Source organism: Mustela nigripes, chromosome 13 (genome assembly GCF_022355385.1).
Source record: "Mustela nigripes isolate SB6536 chromosome 13, MUSNIG.SB6536, whole genome shotgun sequence".
Classification (NCBI taxonomy): Eukaryota; Metazoa; Chordata; class Mammalia; order Carnivora; family Mustelidae; genus Mustela; species Mustela nigripes.
The window spans coordinates 15,813,225-15,831,772 of NC_081569.1; positions in this window are offsets into that span (position 1 = coordinate 15,813,225).

Consider the following 18,548-nt stretch of genomic DNA (forward strand, 5'->3'; position numbering starts at 1 on the left):
GCAGGGACAAAGAACAATAAAGCTGACTCAGAAATTCTCTTTCTGGGGGGAGGGGGGACCTCTGTGAATTTAGTTTATAACTAGTTCATCCTAGCATGGCCCCTCTCTGTGGCCTCAATGCAAATGACTGCCTGAACCCAGGGCGACCTTATAGATTTTTTAATTCAGTAGTTATTTAAAGTAAGTGAACAACTTATTTAGCAGACAAGATAAAGTTCACAGGATAAAATGTGCAGGCATGGAAATGTAAAATATTTCCATGTGGCACACGAAAGTCTACCATTAGCTATTCCCAAATTCATCAAAGGGCTGTGAACATGCTTTTTTGTATTCCGAGATGGGATTAGGGAGATCTAATTTCCCCTAATTAAGTTCTCATTGCTGATAAAGCCCGAATTAAATGTAGAATGGTTTGAAATGAAGAGTCTCTCTTTCATCGTGTGTTGGTTTCTCTGGAAGACAGGCACCCTCACTGCCACGGGGGGAGTTCTGCATATCCTTACCAGAGGTGATGGATGCTTTCGGAGTAGAAAAGGATGATCAATAGGATTTTGACTGACATTATATGATGCAAGAAAAGGTCAGTCGGGAACTCAGGGCCATAGGGTGTTACACAATTCCAGAGGTGCCACTGTCATTGTATCCTGTGAAAATAGCACCTCCTGGATTTGGTAAGCATGCCAGCTCTTTAGATCAGCTGTCTTTCCTCTTGTCTATCCAGCTGCCCCTGCTTAGGAAACTAGATGATAGGAGCAGGCAGGGGAGGGAGAAGCCACCATATTTTGTCTTGACTCCAACTCATGGTGGCCTCCCCATAACTCAGTAGCTTCCGAGTGCCCACAGGAAAAGAGGATGTGGGAGCGAGAAAGAGGTTTTCCGTGCTCCTCTGTGTCTGTGTTCAATTGTTCTGTCCACAGTCCTTCCCCAAAGGGGAGGGCCATTACCCCTCCTCTGCGCAGCCAGCCTCTCCTCTGTATGAAAGCCACAGCAACACAATTCCTCTCTACCATTCTCAACTTTGTTTTTGTCAATAAACCCTGAAGACTGAAAAAGGGAAGATGGGCTCTGCTCCTGAATGAGAGCTCTTTGATTTTCAATATCCAGACAGTAGCAAATACCTTCAGATGTGGTGTCCTGCCGAGGCTTTTCAGAGGCACCTTTTGTCGGCAGAAGGCTCTTTTCTTCTCACACCAGACCCTGAGAGGCGATCCTCTCTTAATGTGACCTTGTGTATGCCTCTTGCTCTGCGGAACTATGCCCTGGTAACTTGGTGGGAACGACAGGCACATGGCTGGTGATCTTTCCGTGAGCTATCATTGGCCACGCCATAGCTAGTGAGAGCCCAGCTGCCTAAAGCTCTCCTGATCCTTGGTTGGGGGCTGCTGCCCTTCCTCTCCACTCCATCTCAGGGTGGCAATATGATAAGGCAGAGCCTTGAAGTGGGCAAGAAATTGCCACATTGGAGACCTTATGTTTTTGCAAACTTCAGGGCATACATAGAGAGTTTAAATGCATCCCCAAATCACACTTGGTATCAAGAATAATACCTTTTGGGGGGGGAGTGGGCTTGGAAAGACTGAGGTTGGAACAGAATCACAAATACAAAAATTGGTGTGTACAATTCATGGGCTTCTCCCAGACCAGTATTAAGAAAAGCAAATAAGAACTTGTTCTCTCTTGACAATCTTCATTGTAGTAAATGGTGCTTTATATCTATGCATAATGAGCTATTTCTGTGCTTTACAGACCATTTTGCACATGGTTTGTACCTCATATTAAATTTGATGATCTATTTGAAAGTACTTTGAATACAGAATATTATCATGTAGGTTTTAGCTATTATGAAAATAATGATGAGTAAATAATTTCAGTTAGTGAGGTTGTCATCGGCCCAATTTAAAAGCCTCTCAGTTCCTTTTCCCCAACCTTACTACCGGATGCAGGGGGAAAAAAACAAGAAGGAATTTTAGAGATATTCTTTTTTTTAAAGTTATTGACATTCAATAATAATCTACACATTAAACAATAAAACTCCATTTCTAACATGAGACTGGCAAAAAATTAAAAAACTGAAAACCATCAGTGCTGACAACACTATAGCAAAATAGGCAGTATGAAATGTTAAAATAGTTTTCTGATTTTTTATTTTTTAATTTAAAATATTTTGAAAATCTATTCTGATAGTAACTATCAAAATTTTAAAGACGCTATTATTGGTAGTATAATAATTCTACTTTTATGACTCCATCTTACAAAATAAAAACATCAGTAATTAAATCCACATATCTAGTTAGGTAGATATTCAGGGAGGTAGACAGATATACAAACAGACAGATATAAATAGATAGATATGAATGTTTGCTGTAATATTGTTTGTGGGTGTAGAGAACTGAAAACAATGAATAATGCAATTTTTGAACAACGCAATTTTAATGTCTTTGTACAAATGCTTTGTCCTCAGGATGTACTATAATTTACTGAGCTTTATACTTATTTTCAAATGTTTAGTTCATTTTTTGCTATTAGAAAATACCACTGAGGTAAGTAGCATTGCACATAAATCTTTTCCCCACTCTGATTATTCCTATAGTATTTATTCTCAGAAAAAGAGATGAAGGGTATTTCAGAAGAGTGTTATGATCAGTGTCAGATGGTATGGGGAAACATAATAGAGCATAGGGAGGGGATGAGAACGTGTTTGACAGTGTACTTTGGACAGAAATTTCAGGGACATAATAAGCCTTTTCTGAAAAAGCCATGCTAGACCAAGAAACCTAAATGATGAGAAGGAGCAAGGCGTGCAAAAGGTGGGGAGAACAGCCTTCTTTTCAGGCAGAAGAAATGTTACATGCAAAGGTCCTGGAGCAGGAAAATGTTTCCAAGGTTTTTAGCAAGAGTGGAAGGGGAAAGCTCTACCATGGGGCTTCAGGATCATAATTAATGGTTTGATTTTACTGCAAGAGTCATAGAAAACTCTGAAGAAGATTGTAACTTGGAAAATGGACCAGTATGGTGTATAATTTTGAACCGCTCACTCTGAGTGGGCATGATTTGTAAGAGGATGAGTGGGGATGAAGGCCTGGTTCAGTTAATTCATCTGGGTAACAATGATGCTGGCTTCACCTGGGGAAAGGGAGACAGTGTCAATGGAGAAGTGGACAGATGACACAAAAAGAAAAACTCAGGACAATTGCTAGGCTTTCCATGTGGGTAAAGGATAGATGCCAGCTTCTTACTGAGATGGGATGGATTATGAAGAAACTTGGGAGGAGGGCTACATTGAGTATGGGGAGGATTACAAGATCCATCTGGTCATGTTGTGGCAGAGACTCTATCAGAATCATGGTAGTGGTGCCAAGGAAGCAGTTGAATAGCTTGGCTTCGAGGTCAGGGGAGTAGTCAGGGCTGTAGGTGTGGACTGGGGAGTCATTATACCTGAACAAGTGCTATAGGGGGAGGAAAAAAATCTTTTTCTTTTGCCGTTCTAGGTTCTTGGCTAGCTCTCTCTAACTGAAGACTGATTAATAAAAGAAAAAGCATACAAAGTTTATTTAACATAAGGTTTTCGTGACATAGGAGATTGAATAAAGGAAAGACCAGGAGAAGAGGTTAAACCTAAGTGTTTTTATGTGCAGTTTGAGGAAGACTAGAAAATTGTAAGAAATGTGACAGGAGGAGGATGTGAGCAAAGTGCAGGAAACTGACAAAGACTTAATAAGGTCTGGTCCTCCACATTCCTCTCCAAGCCCTCCTTTCTTGAAGGCACGGATCGTCCTTTCCTCTGGGTACAGGAACGCCACCTCTCACCTGAGAGTCTTACAACCTGCTTCAGGGATTCCTTCCAACACATGTCATTTCTCATAGTCCTCCAGCTTAAAAATATTTAATTTTCTGAGGTGACATATATGGAGATAGTGTGTCTTAAACCCCATCAGTACTTAAAGTCATGGGACTGGTTATGAAACAAGTAGAGAGTAAGATTAAGTGGAGAACAAAGTCAGAGACTGAGCCTTGGTGTAGGACCAGAGAAGCAGTGGGGGCAGAGAAGCTTATTAGGAATGGCCCATGAGAAAGAAGAAAAATAAAGACAAAAAAAGAAGAAAACATTCTAAATGAGGTTTTCTCTGTCTAAAGACAGAGAAATCTGTACAATTTGGCAGTGTATGGCTCATTTAAGTCTCTGAAAATCATTTCAATGAGGCAGTGGGGACAGGTCCCACCCCGTGTTTAGCTGGAGGTGTGGATGGGGGAGAAGAGCAGAGCCAGTGAGTGTAGAGCAATCTGTAGAGAATTGGGGCCGAAAGTGGGTGCAAAGGAATGAGATGCTATCTGAAAGCCTCTAGGCTAGGGAGGCTTAAGTTTTAATTTTCCTTAATGATAGAAACTTCAGCATGCTGGCATGCTAACAGGTATGATCCTTGATTAGGCAAGAGGAGACGGAATCCGAAGGGTAAGAGATAGGCTTTTCTCCTTTCCAATCAAAGGAAGGGATGAAGAAGCAGCTAGGATTGCGGATATGATGGGAATCACTGGGCAAGGCCACTAAAGGAGAGTGGGGGTACAAGAGGAAGGTTTGAGGAGGGGGAGGGAAAGGGTATGGAGAAGTCCTCTCCAGTAGAGGAAAATGAGCTCATCCACAGGATTTCCAGAAAGTTCCAACTGCTCCTTTGAGGTAATCATTTAAAAAGAAATCAGCTCAGTCTGTGCTATTTTTCCCTGGCAATTTTCCTCCTTCCTTCCTTCCTTCCTTCCTTCCTTCCTTCCTTCCTTTCTTTCTTCCTTTCTTTCTTTCTTTATTTCTTTCAGACTTTTATTTATTTGTATGTGTGAGAGAATGCATGTGTGCTAGGGGAGGAGCAGAGGAGAGGAAGAGAGAGAATTCTCAAGCAGATAACCCCCAGAGTGCAGAGCACATGGTAGGCCTCAATCCCTGGACCCTGAGATCATGACCTGAGCCAAAAATCAAGATTTGGCTGCTCAATCCATTGAGACAGCCAATTTTCAACCATTGGCTGTGGGTCATGGGGTGGCATTAACAGTTCACCCAAGGCTACATTTTTGCCAGAGAAGAACAATAGAGGGGTGACTCCAGGGTGGTGGTTTGCCATGCCATGATTATAATGGCGTATTTTCAAAACAAATGAATGAAGGGAAGTCCTAAGAGGGGCTGAAGGAGAGAGAGAAAATAGTTCTTCATATGATCAGGAATTAAAGCAATTGTGTTTCCAAGTTAAGTGAGCTGAGAGGGTAAGGTGTAGTCAGAGTACGGCACAAAAAAGATGAAGATTTTAGAGGTGGTAGAGGTCCAGGGGGTGAACGGAGGAGTGGGAGGCTGTGGCAGAGCAAGTGCCAAATTCACCGGCCTGCCATAAGGATGCCAAGAAACAAATGTTGGGTGAATGACCATAAAGATGGAAGGCTGGTGACATCCCCAGAAATGGTCATAGCATCAAAGATGGGAAGTAAACCTATGGCCTGAAACTAACATATCATTGTGTGTCAACTATACTTTAATAAAAACAAAACAAAACAATGAAAACGAACAACTATGAGCCAACTACAGTCTGCGGCAAATGAATCCCTAAAACATGAGACTAATAAGCAGGATGTCACCACGTTTAAAGGCTAGAATTTTTTTGTTTTTTAAGATTTTATTTATTTATTTGACAAAAAGAGAGAGAGAGATCACAAGTAGTCAGAGAGGCAGGCAGAAAGAGGAGGAAGCAGGCTCACTGCTGAGCAGAGAGCTGATGTGGGGCTTGATCCCAGGACCCTGAGACCATAACCGGAGCCAAAGGCAGAGGCTTAACCCACTGAGCCATCCAGGCGCCCCAAAGGCTAGAATTTTTAAGCAAGAACAAAAGGGAAAGCGAGGGAATGTGTAATGAAAATACTCCATCTCCACACCCTGAAATATGAGAGTATAAGCAAAAAAAAAAAAAAAAAAAAAAAAAAGCCTTCATTGCAGACCTGCCATGTTAGAGTTGTCCTCAGGTAATAGCCAGGCTTCCTCATGGAGATTCACATTCTAGGGAATGTCCCATAACAGCAAGGTGTTATGGCGTTCTTGCTAATCCCAGATCTGAAAATCAAAAGGACACAATGAAAAAAAAAATTGGAGGGAGAAAGGGAGAAGAATGGTGGTCTCCATTTAGGGAAGACACAAATATGGTGTGGGGGATGGGAATCGAAGAGTAACAGTGGCCGGGGAGCCTGGACTTCTGGCACATCTGAGGCAGTCACCAGTGAGAAGTATTTGGCCATGACTTTCAGGCATAGTTCTCTGTTCTTGCCTTGATGTTTCTTCAGGAGGACCTCTCTGTGCCCTGGAGCTCTTGATAACACTCTGTTGATCGTTTAACAACACCGATCTCAACTTCTGCTTTTGAAAAACAACTTTTCCCTCTTAATTTGTGATGCTACCTTAAACGTTTGCTAAATGAATACATCTGTGTTGAACCCATGTTACTGTCCTCGTTCCTTTGCCATCGACCTAGTCTGTTAATTCTCATACCAGGCCTCCTTTCTAAATCACTGTCAGTTTAAAGAACATAATAATATTGACTACGGCAAGATCTCCTTAATTATCCTTTTCTCACTGTGTTCTTCTAGCTCTTCATTCATCCTATGAACTTCCTAATCACATAAAGAAGTGCCAAAATAATAGCACTGAGATTTTGATGACTTGGCTAAAACTGTAAATAAATCAGCATGGAACTTCAACAGCTATGCCTCTCTTTTGAAAACGGCTCCTCGTTTACTCAGGGCTTGATATGCCCCTCAATTAATTCTTTTTTCTGAATTGGAGGTTTCCTTTACATTTCTACACTTGATCTTAACCAAAAGATGGAGAAGCGATCCATTACATTTCTAAATGTTTACTGCTTATATGTAGGAAATGTAGAGGGGTTTCATGTTATTGCTTTGGTATTCAGTCACTTACAAGAACTCTCTTGTTAATGATATTATTCTGGGATGCCTGGGTGGCTCAGTTAAGCAGTTGCCTTCAGCTCAGGTCATGATCCCAGGATCCTGGGATCAAATTCCCTGTCGGGCTCACTGCTCCACAAGGAGTCTGTTTCTCCCTCTGTACCTCTCCCCACTCCTTTTCCCTCTCTCTCAAAAAAGAAAATCTTAAAAATAAAATAAAATAAAAATAAATAATGTTAGTATACTCTCTAAATAATTACTTCAATTTCTGTAGGTTAAAAAGTATTACTTACAAAAATTAAAACTGTATTTCTGCCTTTGAGTCATTTTTCTCTTTTGATTGTTTCCCTTTTAACACATTCTGGGTCATATATAGAACATCACCAATATCCATGTATTGTTTCTGATTCTCCTGTGAATGTGTGGGAGGTGTTGTTGACAAGAATATGCACATTAGTCATTTAAAATGTGTAGTTCTAGTTTTATAAAAACAATTGTATTTTGAATTTATTACATTTCTTTTGCACTCCTGTGATAATCTCTACCTTGTATTCCTTTAGAATATTATTTGACCCCATTTGTTTATCTTCTAGTTTTTTTTAGTTAATGTGCCAGTATTCATTACTGTTTTTTTTATGATGGCATGCTCAAATAATTTATTCATGTGGAATTACTACCAGCATTTTATAGTTTCTGATAAAGGAAATCATTTGTGGTACTGAGCTCTTCAATATGTTTAGCATACATTTATACAGAGAGATCTTATAATTTCCATCCCCACACCCCTTAGCTGTAAAACCATTACTCAACTTTAATTTTACTTGTACTTTCATTTTATCATCTTGGGTAGAATTCTAGAGGTATGTCTGAAATTGTTTTCCTCCTAAAACTGGTCTCATATTTACTCATCCATTTATTTATAAATTCTACTCTTTACAAATATTACATCTTTGTAATTATAGTTTCATTTACTCACTTAAGTTAAATGATTAATGCATTTTCCATTTTGTCTTATATAATGCTATGAATTTGCTTTTTGTTACAGTTTTGGAAGCATCCAATGACTATTATGAGTAGTAGTCTATTTTTTTTTTTTTTTTTTTTTTTGCTTTTAAGATAATGGTATTTATCATTTCTTTCTTGACCTGATATTTGGAATAGTAAGTAAATTTTCTAAATAGATTGATTCAATTTTTTTCACTCATGTAATTTTTATTTGTAATTTGGGGGACAGAGTTCTTTTTTTTTTTTTTTTCTTTTTATGGCTTAGAATCTAATTCCTTTTCTCCTCATTAATTTCTCAATAGATGCCTGTAACTGAAGCATTTTTTTTTTTTTAGGCAAGGTAGTAGCATTTGAACTTGAGCAGCTTTTCAGTTATACCTAATGGTACGGTAGTAAGCCTAACAGGTCTAAATGATTAGCAACTAAGGGGTTTGACTGGGCATTTGACATACCATGATGGCTTTATTCCTTTTTCTCCCTTTCAAATTTTATTTCTCTTTAGTTTCAGATACAAATACTATTAGTAGTGGTTAGCAGGATATGTGTGTTGCAGCTTTCATACACACCTCTATTTTGTGGGAGGTCATATTCACACGTGGAAGTCCCCTAATCTCTGGAAGTCCCTTAAATAACTGAGACCTCAACTACCCTCATAAGCACCACTCCCACCTAGTGGCCATTCTTATAATTACAAGCAGAAATTCTTTATGAAAAGTCAACTTCGGAGGTTTCAGGTATTTCAAATGTAATCTGATTCCTACATGAAAAGAATCACAATAACATATCAGGAAAATATCTCACTACAATAGATGGACGGTAGTTACTTAAACTTGTCACATTATGTTAGATTGAAGTACACCCTAATATTTAAATTCCAGAACACAGTTTGTTTTATCTTTTGTTTGTTTTTCCCTACGGGGCTGAGGGAGGTAAAATCATCTACTTGAGACTAGATGTACCATATATTTTACATAGACAATAAACCACCCAGGAAAAATGCAAACATGTGCATTAGAAATTCTTAAGAACAACTTCTTTTGGTTTTGTTTTTAGATTTTTCATCTAATTTTCAGCAAACTTCTCTGTCCAGTGTTTTTTGATCACCAGGTTACATTTGATAACGACACGTTTGGTGATGCATATGACAGCTGACGTGGCTTCATTACATGGATCTCATGTGGAAAATCATAAAGGGAATGGCAGCCTTTATAAATGTGCAAGAACTATGACAAAAATAATAACAAATCCCATTTTCAAAACTGATAGTTTTGGACAAACACTCCAAGGACAATTTGAAAAAAAAATTTTGATTTTTAGAAAGGTTTTTAGATGCAATTAGAACAGAGGTGTAATAGAAGAGGTAGCTCAAGCATTTATTTCTAATCTGTATAATCAGCTTCAACAACATACAAATCCAGTTTTATCCTTTCTCTTGGCCTACTAACATTTCTCTACCAAAAACTGCTCAGTTTTCAACTAAAAATGTTGTTTTGAGTGTTACAGGAATAAAATAATCCAATATTTCAATCTCTCCTATGATTCCAAAATAAGAAGGGCTCGATGGTAAGGTCCTCCAATATAAGAAAAGGTGTGTGTGTGTGTCGCTGGTGGGGGGTTGCCAAGTTAAAGCTTTACTTTTTCACCAAAAGAGCAAATTCTCATCTGACCTGTGGCCCGTCTTCAGTATTTTCTTCAAAAGAAGAGGAATAGCCTGCCCCTATTATATATTTACTATCTGAATAAAGGTAAGAATTTGAGGAATTCCCCCATGACCAAGTATGGTCTTGAAATGGAAAGATTGAAACAAAAACAATTTTTTAATTGTTTTGAATATTATGCAAAAAAGTGTAGTGGGCTTTAAATATTCTTAGTTGTCGTTGTTTGGTTTTGTTCTATTTTATTTAGGGCTTTGGTTTTTGTTTTTGTTTTTCCTGGAGTAGGGGAAATTTAGTGTGGAGCTAAGCAAAGACAAAAATGAGACAAGACATAGACCCAAAAGATCAGGTTTTTAATGGGAAGCAATAGGAAGCAACAGAAATAAAAGGGAAAGTACTGACATGGTGCATCAAAAAGAGACATGGATGGAGTGGGTCCCATGGGGGAGACTACCCTCAGCCAGCCACCCGCAATATCAAATTCCAGATTGTTCTCAAAGCTATCCAGATCTGACTATAACAAACTGCTCCAAATAAAGATATTTGCTTAGCCATATGACTATAGAAAATGAGAGCCATCATAGTAACTCTTTTTATGGAAGCATTTCATAACATCAAGTGGTGATAAAATTTTTGGTGGATGCAGGATACATACACATAGACAAATTAATAAAGCATTAACTAAAACTGAGAAACTGCTGCTGGCATTGTTAGCTCACAGCATTCCTTCATAGAAACCTGGAGAGGAGGTCACTTCCAGGTTGTGGGCCCAGGAATTAGAAGGCAGGTCCTCTTTCTACATAGCAGCCACCCAGACCACCTCCCCAGGATGTGACAGGGTCTCTGATTCCTGGACCAAGAGCAGCTTCACCAGGCCAAGTGTGGCCAGTGGGAAGCATGCTGAACACCTAAATTTAAATGCATTAAAGGCTGCTGAGGAAGGAACACAGAACTCCCTGTTGTATTCTGGCTTTTTCCTTGGGAAGGCAGGGGGAGTAGTGTCTTTAAGGACTGAGCCAGAGACAGGAGATGGCTCACACATGCCTCACTTGAACTCCCAGTGATGAACTGTTCCAAAGTGCTCTGCACCATCATTACCATCATCCTCATCATCCTCATCACCATCATCACCATCATGATCATCATCACCACCACCACCATCATTATCACCATCATCACCATCATCATCATCACCACCATCACCACCACCACCACCATCATCATCACCACCATCACCACCACCACCACCATCATCATCATCACCATCACCATCATCACCACCATCATCATCACTATCATCATCATCACCACCATCACCATCATCATCACCATCACCATCACCATCATCATTATCATCACCATCATCATCATCATCACCACCATCATCATATCACCATCCCATCATCACCACCACCATCATCATCACCACCATCATCATCACCATCACCATCATCACCATCACCATCATCACCACCACCATCATCATCATCATCATCACCATCACCACCATCATCATCATCATCACCATCACCACCATCATCACCACCGGTTCTCTCCAAATTCTCACATTTCAGAGGTCTGAAAACCATAAATAAAACAGCGTATAAAAAAAAATAGATGAAGGAGCACATAACTGATTTCTTAAGGAGCTTCATCTCTTCTTTCCTTCAGTGGATGTATTGAAGCCTTTCAAATGATTTGGTATGAGCTTGAGGTAAAAAACTGGGACCAGGACAACAAATCATTCACAATTTTTCCTTTAAAATATGAAAGGTTCAAGGGAAAAAGAAGGTATTACAGACATGAGTCAGGAGCACACAGGGAAAGGAGGAGGAAGCCTGCATCCCTCCACCCCCGCCGCGCCACTCTCTGAAACACTCTCTGCTGTCCTGAAGAGCCCTCTCTTCTCATGTCCCTTGCTGCCAACCTCCTCCTGGTCCCATGAATGAAAACAAATTGTTTTCGGCTACAATACCACGGGGCTCTGCTTTGACCTGCATGGTACAGTGACTCTGTGCGCCTTGAATTTTTACATACAGCTGCATAAAGCAATTTTCATGTAAATTTCTAGGTAAATCAGCCTGCCGTTGGTCTCTTACATGGACACATACACAGAAACCATTAAGTTTGACAGATTAGAAGTTGCCCTTGTTTCTTGGGATACCATCCCCCCGCCCCCTCTGCACCTTCAACAGTGTCTGAATTAGAAAAGCAGGAGTGGGAATCATGCCTCGGCCTCACCCACGAGCCCCCCAGGAGCAAGAGGCTCATCGTTGCCCCATACATCCCCTAGGCTTGGATGCAGTGCGATTAGAAAGAATCTCTCTGGGAACGAAAGAAAACTGGATATGAAAATCAACCTTCAAATGAGCAGGAGTCAGGTAATTCTCTCGCCCTGCCGGGGAACGACTAGGCCACCTCCAGTACCCTGACTTTTTCCCGAGATGCACCAGATGCAAGCAAACAGGCCCTATGGCCTTCAGAGGCCCCACCACTCCCATCCGTGCGCCCAGGCTGGCTCAATTAGCTCACAGCAGGTGGAGAAGTTTCCAGGGTCAGAGGAGCAAATCAGTTCTTCAGAGACACCTTGGCCTGAGAGCTGGGAGCCAGGGCCCTCCCAGCCGAGCCAGCAACAGGAGCGAGGCAGCCGATCCAGCCATCTGGCGGCAGTCTACCCCGGCCCTCATCTAAATCTGTCCCTGTCCCAAGGAGGCACATTTCTTGAACATGTTCTTTTAAGGCGGCAGCATCCACAGAGCACAAAGGGAAAGATGTCACCAAAACCTGGCCCAGGATGTTTGTTTATGCAATCTTTAAATAATTCCTCTTTATCTCTACTGAGCCCATCACAGCATGTCACAAATAAATGTGTCGCCTTGGCCTATTGTTTGCAGCTCAGGATTGTCAAGCGAGAAGAAAATATTACAGAGACTGAGGGAGATACACGCAGGAGTGTGACCTTTAACTGCACTACCTATAACCAATCTCATCAAATTAAAGCACTGTATATTTTCCTTAATAATCTCTGATTAGGCTGGGGCTATGAGTGGACACGAACACCCGCCATTGCTATGCAGCGGGATGTCTGCTTAGCACCAGCAAAGCGTTTGGGAATAAGTGAGCAAAATGCTTTAATTTGATAGGGTTAGAATCCTGCAGGCTCTGGGGTGAGAGGTCCCCAACAGCTCCGCTCACACTGAATATGCAGAAATAAAAAAGTAAATTGCTTACATCTGCTGCAGGCGGCAGGGAAAATGATCTGATTGGACAGTCCGAGGGCTCTCCATCTCTTTTGGGTTAGAGAGAGGGTTTCAGAGCATCAAAAGCTTGTAATTGGAGTAATTCTGAATTAATGGACACACACACACACACGCACGCACACACACACACAACATTTTGAGGCAGCTGTTTGCAGAAGCCTGCCTGTTTAGGAATGCTTGCAGATTACAAAGAAGCAACTTTAAAAATAATCTTTTACCCCACCCGCTCCCCAAATGAATCCTAACTACGGGCTTGAATTTGACAACAGGTAACAAGTATAACGTTCTTATCTGGCTCGTCCTTCGGCCACAGAGCTTGGGAGCTATCAGACCTACATATCTACTTGCCCACTTTGTACGTCCTCCTGAAATACGTGAGCACTTCGATTCTCCTTCATGCATAAAAAGATGACTGGAAAAGGAGCTTCACTGGGATTCCTCGAAGTTGACATAGAAAGCTCCGGTTTTGCCTTGCTGTGTGATGTGGGATTTAATCTGCGTATTTGATCAATAAGAATCAAAGGCAGGACTCAAGGTCTTCAGGGCACAAGCCGGTTCAGTTTCATGCGGATGTCAGGAGGTGGCCTGCTGTGTCACCTTGATGCGCTCGCAGGACCCTGTTCGGGAACCTGCCTCACTGATCGCATTAGCCTTGACTCAGTCTGCCGGTGTGTCTAGCGTTTTGTCCCAACCAGGCCGAGGTTACGTCTGAACTTTGTTTTCATTTCATTTCATTTCATTAGCTTACACCCGCTTGTAAATCTAAGTAAGATCGCCCGGTCCCATCGTCAGCAGGCTCCCATCGTGCACGGTCTCTCTCTCCGTTGAGAGTAAGCCCCCGAGGAGAATGAGTTACTGAAACTGAACGGGCCGAGGGAACACATCCTGGGAGCCAACTTTCAAGAGCTATTCCTCAGGCAGGCGTTGATCTGGGAAGGCAGCTTTAGCCACACAAATACTGAGGCTGAGATGGAGAATCCCAAATGCCCTTAAAGAGGCACCCTCCTTAGATGGACCGATCCACACTCCTTGGAAATCCTAGTAGTGAACGGGGCTGATGTCCAAAGGCAAAATTTGTTTCCACGTTCTCATTACGACCCAAAGCTATCTGAAATCATCTGAAAAGCCTATGTGTTCCTGCAAGCACCAGCTTGATAGATTTTATAATGACATAAGCAAGCTGAAAAATCGTCTCGATATGCTCTTATCTATATGTCTGCGTGTGTATGTGTATGATATACACGTCCTTGCACACACATACACACAGATGTCATTATTTTTTTTAATGTGAGCAAATCAGTGGATTTGACACTAAGCTACACAGAGAGAAGTCTGGGTCCGTTCCTCCCAGCGAATTCCATGATACACGGAGACAATGAAGTCTTTTTAATTTCCCGATTTAGGCAGCGTTGTTCAGGGTCGGTGATGAGACGCCGTGACCTGGTTTCTCTTAGCAGAATTCTCTCTGAGCAAGAGTCCCTTCCTCAGTAAGACTCTGCCTCTACCAAATGGTTCTGCTTTGGTCTCTATCATCCTGAAATCTCCTTTGTCTGCCGGGCGCTGCCACAGTCTATTGGAAGGTATTTGTCAACAATTATATGTCTATTAAGGAGTAGTCAATCAGTGTGGGCCCAAACAGCCAGGCCTCCAGGGTCTAACTATTGATAGGAAACTGTCAATATCGCATCCAGTCCTTTTCTCAACAAATCACGCAGCCGCCTTGCCCAAATCCGTGTCTGCGAAAACTCCCAGGACAGCTTTACTTGCCAGGTTCTCCTTCCTCCACTTTCTAAACTAATATTTCGTTTGAATGAATCAAAGCCCTTAAAAAAATCTGAATAAAAGATACTTATTAAAATGCTGTTTCAACCAGGTTGGGGTGGGGAGAGCTGATTTTGAATATAATTAAGAACATTGAGGAAGGACTCTGAATGTAGGTGGCTGCAATTACTCTTGGAAATTGTAAAACCGGAAGAAAATTAATAAGGGATCCTTTAAATTAGCTTGACAGTAATTAATATCTATAAATACTTTCCATTCCACCAACACAAAGTTTAGAGTTATTTACCTAATTTAGGACAAAGGTCGCGGTACTAGCCAATATATTTTTGTGCATATTCAATTTACAAATCGTACTGCGGATTTTGTAATTATTATCAGAAAGGGCTTGTCTTTTCTTGAAAGAAAAAAGACTGGGAGTTCCATGTGAATGTTTTAAATTGAGGACCCCCTCCTCCCCTGGCAAAAACCACAATGTGGGGGCAGGGGAGGGGAGAAGAAAAGACAGAAAGAAAAGAAACGCTAAGGAACGCTGTATCCTTTGAACCGGCAACCTTCCTGCATCACAGAATACACTAGTTGTCCTACAACAAAAGACTGCATGAAACCCTCTCCACAAAGGCTCCAGACACCCCCTCCCATATTTAAAGCAGATGTAATATTTAGAGTCTCTGTGCCACATAAGATGAACTTTTAAGATCTCTTACAGCCAAGATTGGTTAAACTTACAAAAGCCAACGTTTTCTCCCTTCATTCAAATGTTTCCTTGCGATTCTCCGACTCCCAGATCAGATGGAGAAATTAACGTCAGGCGGGCCTGATGATGGCTCAGAGTTCAGGTAACAGGCAAATGAATTCAGAGCTAATGCATGATTAGACTTGCCCCTCTAAATCCAGCCTTCTTTCATTCTATCCCAACTCTTGCCACTGAAACCAAAGAATTCAGATATTGGGATAGACCAAAGAAAGGTCAAAAAGGAATCCAGGCCTCCGGTGAAAGTTTTTTGGGTTAGTGGAAAAATATAGAGTAAAAATTATTAAGTGCGGAAGTGAACCAAGATGTCTCATGTGGGAGGACTTTCTGTCCATTCTGTTTCTTCTTCTTGGAGTCAAAAAAGAGTAGCTCAGAGGTATGCTGATTAAATTACCTATCTCCTGGCTAAGGAGTGTTTCCCCATAAAATCTTTTTTGCATTTTATGACCCCAAACTAAAGGCTGTTAATGCCTATTTAGTTTTATAGGTGCTGTTGATGTTCAAATCCACTTATAGATATTCAAATTTCATCTGCCTATAGATTTAAAGGAGCCCTGTTGTTCACTTTTGATGCTCGCTCAGGAAAATTATAGTTGGCCTTAATATTTTCCAAGAGCATAAATAGTGAAATGGACCAGGTCAGGAACCCACGTACTAAGAGGTCCCTGAGTCTTAACTTCCACAGCAGACAGTCATCTTTGCAAGGGGCAGCTGATCTCCTCTTTTGAAAGCTCCATTATGTGTATTTACAAAATAAACAATGCATGCAAGTTCATGATTGTCATCATTAATAATATGCATTATAGCAAGCCGTTAAATAAATATACGTGCCGTAGATGTCTGCCAGACCATCACGCCTTTTTTCCTACATCAGATCCAAGGCATTGTCTTTGTTGTATTGAAAAGGGAAAAAAAAAAAATCACTCTTCATGAGGCAGCAGCAACAACAAAAGAAATCATTATTTAAAATAACTCACCAATGTTCAGATGCTCTGATTTTAAATCAGATAAGTCAGCAAGTGCGCAGTTGGGGCAAGAACTTGGTCTCATTAGACTCAGGTTTGCAAGACACAACCACTAACTGGGATACAAAATGTTCTCAGTGCTTCAATAATTAACTATGTCTCATAGGAAAAGACAAACAAATAAACAAACAAATAACATGATCTCTTACAAGTTCAAGCTGAACAAGTTGTTTGGTGTGAAAGGCTTCTATGCTGATTCTCTCCTTAAAAATTTATTGTGTGAGCATGGGAATAGTTGCTCACTGAAAAATTCTTTCAAATCAAGCTATGTTTATAGAATGCTAGGATAGAACCTTCAAGAATTTCAGCTGGACCATCTAGAGACCTGTGTGTAACTGCACACAGATCTTAGCAAGATTCTTTGGTGGAAACAAGTGTCTAAGATTTTTTAAATTACATGTTTCTTTAAAGTATATATTATTCCAGCCTCTCATTAACTAATAATACTCAATTTAAGAAACAGAAAAAAAAATGTACTTCCTTAAAGCAATAGCCTGACTAATTGGTGAAGGATTATATATTTAAAAACTAAGGCTTGAGCTTCACTTTTACTTAGTTAAAATTTTTAATGCATGCAGAAACAAGGAAGCAGAAAAAATATGTGACACATTAATTAAACATTGTATCTATACATAGAGGAGGAATATATATTTCATGGGGAAAGGGTATTAACATTACTTACTAAGATGAAGGAGAACATTTGGTCTCCTCTGATTTTCTCCTTTAAAAGGGCAACATAAAGGCTTTATAGGGAGAATGCATAGATGCCCATCAATTATGATTCTTTTATTGGCCAAAAAGAAACGCTTTGACAGGTCTGTGTCTGAGTTCGTGTTACTTTTTTTTTTTTTTTTTTTTTTTTTTTAACTGTAGAGACTTTGGTTGAGAGAGTTCTAACAAAACTTTTTAGGCATTTATTTCGTAAGTTTCCATCAAGTTTTTATCAGCAGGAGAGCAAACATGTTGCAAGGCTCATTCGGGAAGGCAAGGAACCTAGCAAAGATCTCGCAGCCGTCCTGTGATGGGGTGCTCATTCTCCCAGCTTCCGTTTACTTCACAGAAAAATACACTTTTCCCTCCTGTTTCCCATCAATTGAAAGAAAAAAGAGAAAGAGGAAGGGGAAGGCAACCGGAGAAAGAACGAATCAGAAAGAGCATAAATGAGCGGCGTGGGTGGAAAGCCTGGGTTGAAATTAATTTCTTGCTTGGTTTTTTTTGCCTAAAAGAGTAATCTTAGAAAAATGCCTGGCTAAGACTCTATCAAGGGGCTCTCTCTACTTTGGAATTAGCTCTCACAGTCCTGGAGAGTCCCCAAATGTTAGCAAATTCAAACAATTTGTCTCTCTGGAAGTCCCGGTACATCTCACTGCTTCTAATTGAAAAGGGATAAGGGAGCCCACGTGTGCTTTTGTGAGTAACTGCTCTCCACTTGCAACTTTTTCTTTTTTTTAATATGGAATCAGCCTAGAATATGTAAAAACTGACACATAGTGGAAATACATTTCTGAGAGGTAGAGGTTATAAGGTGTTATAAGGTGTTGCTGTGTTAGATACACACAAAACTGACAGGCATGAATGTCGTGCTATGCTTTTTGAAAAACCAAAACCAAAACCAGAAAAAAAAAAAAAAAGAGGAGAAGTTGGTTGAAATGACATCCCCCCCCCCGTTTCCAAATTAAAGACCAATATGATTTATTTCCCAAGTGTTTTGGACATATATCCATTTCCAAATATATCTATTTCTCTAGCTTTGCCTGTCTAAATATCCAGGCTCTTCTATCTCTTACAAAGCTCCGTAAGGTACCCAGAGGGGGAGCAATCTTTTATAAATGAAAATCTCCCAAGCTGAGCATTCCCTAAAATGTATTTTTTTCAAAGTGCTGAGAAACAGCTTCATTTCAGTGAGTTTATAAAGAACACATACTTCCATTTCAAAATGCAGAGATTTCCAACTACAAAGATAGGCTCGTATAAGGAAGAAATTAAGGCTTTTCAATAAATTGCTTTGTTGAAACATTCTCCATTCAATTCAGTAAGCTAAGGTATTTTTTTAAGTTTCATGTAAATTTAGGATATCATTAGATTTTAGAATTATTTAAAAACAAACCAGACCTCTCATTCTTTTATGTACACACACACA